General features: G+C 38.4%; 1 pseudogene; it reads left to right on the forward strand.

Moving 5' to 3' along the window:
• Nucleotides 1–1,667: 1,667 nt before the first annotated feature.
• LOC146940533 (syntaxin-22 pseudogene) lies at nt 1,668–2,066 on the forward strand (annotated as a pseudogene).
• Nucleotides 2,067–6,734: the final 4,668 nt, after the last annotated feature.

Here is a 6,734-nt window from a genome sequence, read left to right on the forward strand (position 1 = left end):
ATATATCTCTAGCAAATAACAAATATATTTCTACACCTGTTATACCCTAATTTTGGACCTAAAAATACTAACTCATTTCTTCTTATCTTGCATTTCAAGTCATTTGATTTGTCTCTGATCAATTGCATCTTTCTCTGCATTTTATTTCAATATTGTTTGCAAAATTCATGGAAAAGGGTATTTCAGTCATTTCCTGCATTCAATTCATTTTAATCCTTGAAAATTGTTTGAGTCTTTTAAATTGGTTTGTATAAGTCCTTGTTTCAATCTCATGTCAAAATTCATTTAAAAAAAAAAATATCAGTTGAGTCATTTTTTAGTCAGTTTAGCCCCTAGGGGCATTTTAGTCATTTCCCATGATAAAATCTCTTTCAATCTTTAAAAATTTGTTTGAGTCCTTTCAAATAGTTTGAATAAGTCTTCATTTCAATTCTATGTCAAAATCCATTTTAAAATTGCATTTGAAGTCATTTTGAGTCAGTTTTGCCCCTAGGGGCATTTTAGTCTTTTCATGTGTTAAAGCCCTGTTTAAATTCTAAAAATTGTCTCTGAGTCTTGTATAAGTTCTTGCTTTAATTTCCTGTCAAAAAATCCATTTTAAAATTTCATCTGAGTCATTTTAGTCGTTTTAAGCCCCTAGGGGCATTTTGGTCATTTCACATAATATTTCTGTTTCATTTTAATCTGCTTTGTTGATTTTAATCGTCTCGCTTTACGTTAATTTTCAATTTACTTTTTCAATTCAATTTTAGTTTTAATTTTCATTTCGGTCCTTGTACTTTTGTTATTTACATTTTAATCCCTTTTAAGTTTGTTAGAGTCCAAGTGCCATGTGTCCAAATGCTATTGGTCCTTAAGAGTTTGTTACAAGTCTAGTGCCACATGTCCCACTCCAATTGGTCCAAGGCTTACCACATCACCTATATAAGTCAAACCCATAGTCAAAATTTCACATTCAATCATTAATTAATCATTTTTCACAAAAACTCCACAAAATTCATCAAAATTCATATTTATTTTCTCTCATTTTTCCCTCCCTTCTAACCAACTTTCCACCACCACTTCCTCCACCACAACAAACTCTAACCACCTCCATCACCACCCTAACAAACTCTAACCACCTCCATCTTCATCTTCAACCTCACTTCAACCACCATAACCACCACACAAAAAACTCCAATCATCACAAAACCCCTCAAATCTTCAACCAATCTTCACCAAACCAACCATTACGATCTCTATCCAACACAATCATCTACAACTTCACAAAATCAATTCAAGCTGTCAAAAAAATCAAACCAATCGGCCTCATCACATGAATCCATCACCACACTAGTTAAGATCAAGGTTCGTTTCAAGCACATAACAGCAGGTTCGTGTTCTGATCCGAACTCAACCTTTGAATCGATCCATCACAATTCCAGTCACGGTCCAGCATCAGAAAATCAAGAACGAACCAAATCAATTTCGTCACCAGCTGTAGCAGCGTGAAGAAAACGTGCAGAATCACGCACAAACCGAATCCAGCATCAATCACAGATCAAAATTGCAAAGAAGAAGATTAGAAGTGTGGAAAGAAGCAGATCCGAAGGAAAATTAAATTCTCTCTAATTTTCTCGAGAAAGTTTGGATCATCGAATTATAGGAAAAAATACAATCAGAGAATTATGAGCTTCCAGGATATTGAAGCTGGCCGGCCGTTCGGTTCGAGACGCGGCGGACCGATCAACGGGAAGCAAGACCCAACGCAGGCGGTGGCTGCCGGAATTTTTCAGATCAACACCGCCGTTTCGACGTTTCAGAGGCTCGTTAATGCCCTCGGAACCCCCAAAGATACCCCTGAGCTCCGTGAAAAGCTTCACAAGACAAGACAACATATTGGGCAGTTGGTGAAGGATACATCAGCGAAGCTTAAACAAGCTAGTGACATTGATCACCATGCCGATGTTAATGCAAGCAAGAAGATAGCAGATGCTAAACTTGCGAAATATTTTCAAGCAGTGTTGAAAGAATTTCAGAAAGCAACGTCTTGGAAGCAGGGAAGCTTGATCTGTTCTTATTGGTAAGCCTGGGCCTTGTTTGCTGATTTCATTTTCTGCACATTTTTTTTGCTAAATGCACCACCATTAATTGATGTTTACACCACTGTTGGTTTAAAAATTGCATGAAAAATTCCAAAAAAACTTGCGAATGTCTTAATCGTTATTTTGATTGAATCTTGATACTATTCGTATGTTAATCTTGATAAAATTCTATGGAAAAAGTTTCGTGCTCTTGTTAATTCATTGTTTTGATTCTTGCTAAAGTTTTGTTAATAAAGAACCTCTAAAAGTTTGTGTGAGTTTTTGTGTGAGTAGTTTCGATACTTGAGACCTATCATTTGGAAAATAATTGCATGATAAGACCTACTTCAAAAATATATGTGTTTGTTTTTGTTATCTTTGCTTTGTTTTGCAAGACTTTTGTGTAATTTGTGATGTGATTTTGAACTTGGATTCTTGGTACATAATGGTGGCCTTGAGCATGTAATTTTTTGGATTAAATTTGCCTTTAAAATGTGATGTATACCTGCTGTCTTTGAGTTAGCCTTTGTGAATCTTGTGTTTGTGAAGTAATGTGAAGTATTTTGTAAAATAAGGTGCCTAAAAAGAGAAACTTGCAATTTTTATATCCTTTGGTATAGTTAATGATCTTAGTTCTCATGTTTTTTTCTTGAACCAAGTCACTTGAAACTTCTCTAACATCATGAGGATTTAGGCCTTTAACTATACCTTAGAATGATTTTAAAGGAATGTCAAGTCTCTTTCATCACCTTTAGTTGATTTCTCTTGTTACTTCATTTTCAAGTCACATTTACTTTACTATGCCTTTAGTGTGTTGTTTCTATTTCATTTGTGCTACTAACTCCTTTTGTTTCATGTCTCATATTCCATAGCATCTTGCATATTCACCTTGCATATTTCTTTTTTTCCTTTCTATATTTCACTTGTAAGCAAATAGAATGTAAAGTTAGGACTTTGTAATTCTTTTTTATTTTTCATGTCTTTAGTTTCTTGCAAGACCATAGAATGTAACTAGGCCAATGATGTAATAAGGACAATGGACTCTAATGATGTACACCGACACAAGCACCGACACATGCACACACACCACTTTAGGTATATAGCTAGAATATGCATGTTTAGATGTATGTTTAGGATTGTATGTTTAGATGAATGCCTAGGACTCATACTTAGAAAAATCATTTTCCAAAAACTTGAACAAACTTCATTCAAATAATTTTCCAAAGAAACCTTGGGATCAAAATCCCATTGCATTTTCTCTTTTATTTTCTTAATCAAATTTCAATGGAAAATAACCATACTTAGACCATACTTTGCAAATAACTAATCAAACCCCACTTTTTCATAATCTCATGCCTTTAAGGCCTCTTTCTATTCTTTAAAATTCCAATTTTCAAACTTAAAATCAACCAACAAAAACAAAAACATTTTTGAGAGAGAACTACGGTGGATTTGATCCCTTAATCGGGTACGTAGGCAAGGAACAAAATTCCTTCAATTCAACTAAAATAAAAATCCAAAAACATTCTTCTCCCTCCAATTCTTCACTTAGAATACCTTTAGGTTTAAATAAATACTTTCAAAATAGCATTTAAAAATAAAGCGCGCGCGTAGAAATTAAAGACGGTTCCTATAGGATACTATAGTCGTTATGGGTGCCTAACACCTTCCCGTAGCGAAAACAACTCCCGGACCTCGATTCTCAAGGGTTTTACTTACTTTTTCCCTTCCCAAGAAAAAATGAGATATCACCGGTTAAAAGGTTCAAACGTAATCAATGTTTGACACCCGAAAAACCAAGATAAAACAGCTGGCGACTTCACTGGGGATATTCGAGAGTTACGCCTAGTCTTTATTTCCACGCTTGCGCTTCGTTTTAACTTGCTTCTTTTACTTGCTTTCCTATGTGAATAAATGTTTAATTTCTTGCAAACGTGTGGGGTGAGAATATCAAAAGTCCTGCACCCGGGCTGAGTGAACTTAGGATTTAGGAGGGATATAATCGACAATTCATTCCGGGGGTTGCCTCGTGTTTTGGATTATGCGATCAATCCCACATAGCTGAGGCATTTTGGAGGTGATGTTGTCGACGCGTGTTGTCGCGTTTAGGCACTTTACTTCTAATTGTTCTATGACGCTATGAACCGTAGATAACCAAACCCATCCATGGCCATTTTCTAGGACGTAGTGCGGAGGCTAAACCGAGTGTTGTCTCGAGTTTTAGTCGTCACGCGATACTACACTCAAGTTAGACCTTCCACGGATAATCATGGAGCGAGTGTTGTCTCGTGACACCATGATATACGTCGGAGAGGTTGCAACTTGGGAACCTTTTTAGGACCCGGTTACTATTTCCTAAAGCCCTAGTTTCACCGGACGCCGTGTCCACCCATGACTCCTCGACTTTGAACTTTAACCCACCATGTTTTCTCCAAACTTGAACATAATCATGCATACATGCATAAAATTTTTTCCATGCATTTATCAGAGGACTTAGACAAGTCATCTTTTGAACATCACGGATGTGAACACCAAGTGATACCATCTCAACTAAACTTCTAGTTTTGCTCAAGATCTTCAAATAAAACCGCGTTTCTCCGTGATGTTCATAACCACTTTGACAAAGTCCTCTGACAAAAAAGAGTCCTTTTGCATTTGCATATCATGCATCATATGCATCATTCATCGGTCACAAATGGCTTCCCGTGCTCATTGTCTCCTGGTTCTTCTGCCGCAGTCTGAAAGGTGGCTCGTGCTCGCAAGATTCACCAACCAGATAGAGTTTAGCAGACAAGATGGTACAAGAGAAGAAACATGGCTAACCTTGAGGCAGAGAATGCCAGCCCCTCGGGCCAGCCCATTGAAGAGTCTAATCTGGACGAGATTTTGAGGCTTATTAAAAAGGGTGACTATAAAATTGTTGACCAGCTGCTGCAAACTCCGTCAAAGATATCCATCTTGTCTCTGCTCTTGAGCTCAGAAGCTCACAGAAAAGTGTTGATGAAGGTACTGGAACAGGCCTATGTTGATCATGAAGTCTCTGTGGATCAGTTCGATGGAATAGTGGGTAACATCACTGCTTGCAATAACTTGGGGTTTGGTGACGATGAACTCCCCGAAGCAGGGAAACACCACAATTTAGCTCTGCATATCTCGGTACACTGCAAGTCTGACATGATATCCAATGTGCTGGTGGACACTGGATCATCCTTGAATGTAATGCCTGAATCTACACTAAGACAGTTGAGTCATCATGGAATCTCTATGAGGGGAAGTAGCTATCTGGTTAAGGCTTTCGACGGATCTCGCAAAGATGTTCTTGGGGAAGTAGACTTGCCAATTACCATTGGTCCTGAGACATTCCAGATTACTTTCCAGGTCATGGACATCAATGCTTCTTACAGTTGTCTCCTCGAAAGACCGTGGATTCACGATGCTGGGGCAGTCACTTCTACTTTGCATCAAAAGCTCAAGTTTGTGAAGAACGGTAAGATTGTCACTGTGCATGGTGAAGAAGCATATCTGGTTAGCCAAGTGTCATCTTTCTCTTGTGTTGAAGCAGGGTCCGCTGAAGGGACGTCATTTCAAGGCTTAACTGTTGAGGGTGCAGAACCCCGGAGAACTAGTGCTAGCATGGCTTCATTGAAAGATGCCCAGAAGGCTGTTCAAGAAAGGCAGGCTGCTGGCTGGGGCAAAGTGATACAGATTTTGGAAAACAAGCGTAAAGAGGGCCTTGGATTCTCCCCAACCTCTGGCGTTTCAACAGGAACTTTCTACAGTGCTGGGTTTATCAATGCTATTGCTGAAGATGCTGCTGAAAGTAGTTATGTGCCTACATTTGTTGTACCAGGAGGCACTGTGAGAAATTGGGAGGCCATTGATGTTCCTTTAGTCATGCATGCTTCCATGTAATGTGTCTTGTTGCTCATGTTTTCTTTGTTTTCAAAATAACAATCCTTTCGCTCTGCCCAAGGCGAAAGTGATATCATTGTAAGGGCGTGTTTGTTTCGGCATTGCCGTTATCAATAAAAGTTGTCGTCTTTCTCACGACTCTTTGTTTTTTACTTTTTTAGTGCCTTTTTCTTGGAAATAATGGTAACGCCAGAAAAAACCAAAACATCTGTATTTTCTTATTAATTTCAAAAATCTGCATGAAAAACATTTTCTAAAAATCATCCCAATCATATTATGCAGATTGAACCATAATAAACCTGTTGAACACAGTGACCCTACGGTTCCTCCAAATTTTGAATTCCCTGTATATGAAGCTGAAGATGAGGAGGATAATGAAGAGATACCGTATGAGATCACTCGACTACTTGAGCAAGAAAGAAGAGCCATTCAGCCTCACCAAGAAGAGATTGAGCTTATCAACCTGGGTACTGAAGAAAACCAGCGAGAGATCAAGATCGGTGCAGCCCTTGAACCAGAAGTGAAAAAGAAGATCACTCAGCTTCTCCATGATTATCCAGATGTCTTTGCATGGTCCTATGAAGATATGCCGGGCCTAGATCCCAAGATTGTGGAACATCGGATACCGACAAGACCTGAATGTCCTCCTGTCAAACAGAAATTGAGAAGGTCTCGTCCAGACATGGCTCTTAAGATCAAGGCTGAGGTGCAAAAGCAAATTGATGCAGGTTTTCTCATGACAGCTGAATACCCTGAGTG

The sequence above is a fragment of the Medicago sativa genome, chromosome 3, assembly GCF_051527215.1.
Source record: "Medicago sativa cultivar Bolivia chromosome 3, Bolivia_mono, whole genome shotgun sequence".
NCBI lineage: Eukaryota > Viridiplantae > Streptophyta > Magnoliopsida > Fabales > Fabaceae > Medicago > Medicago sativa.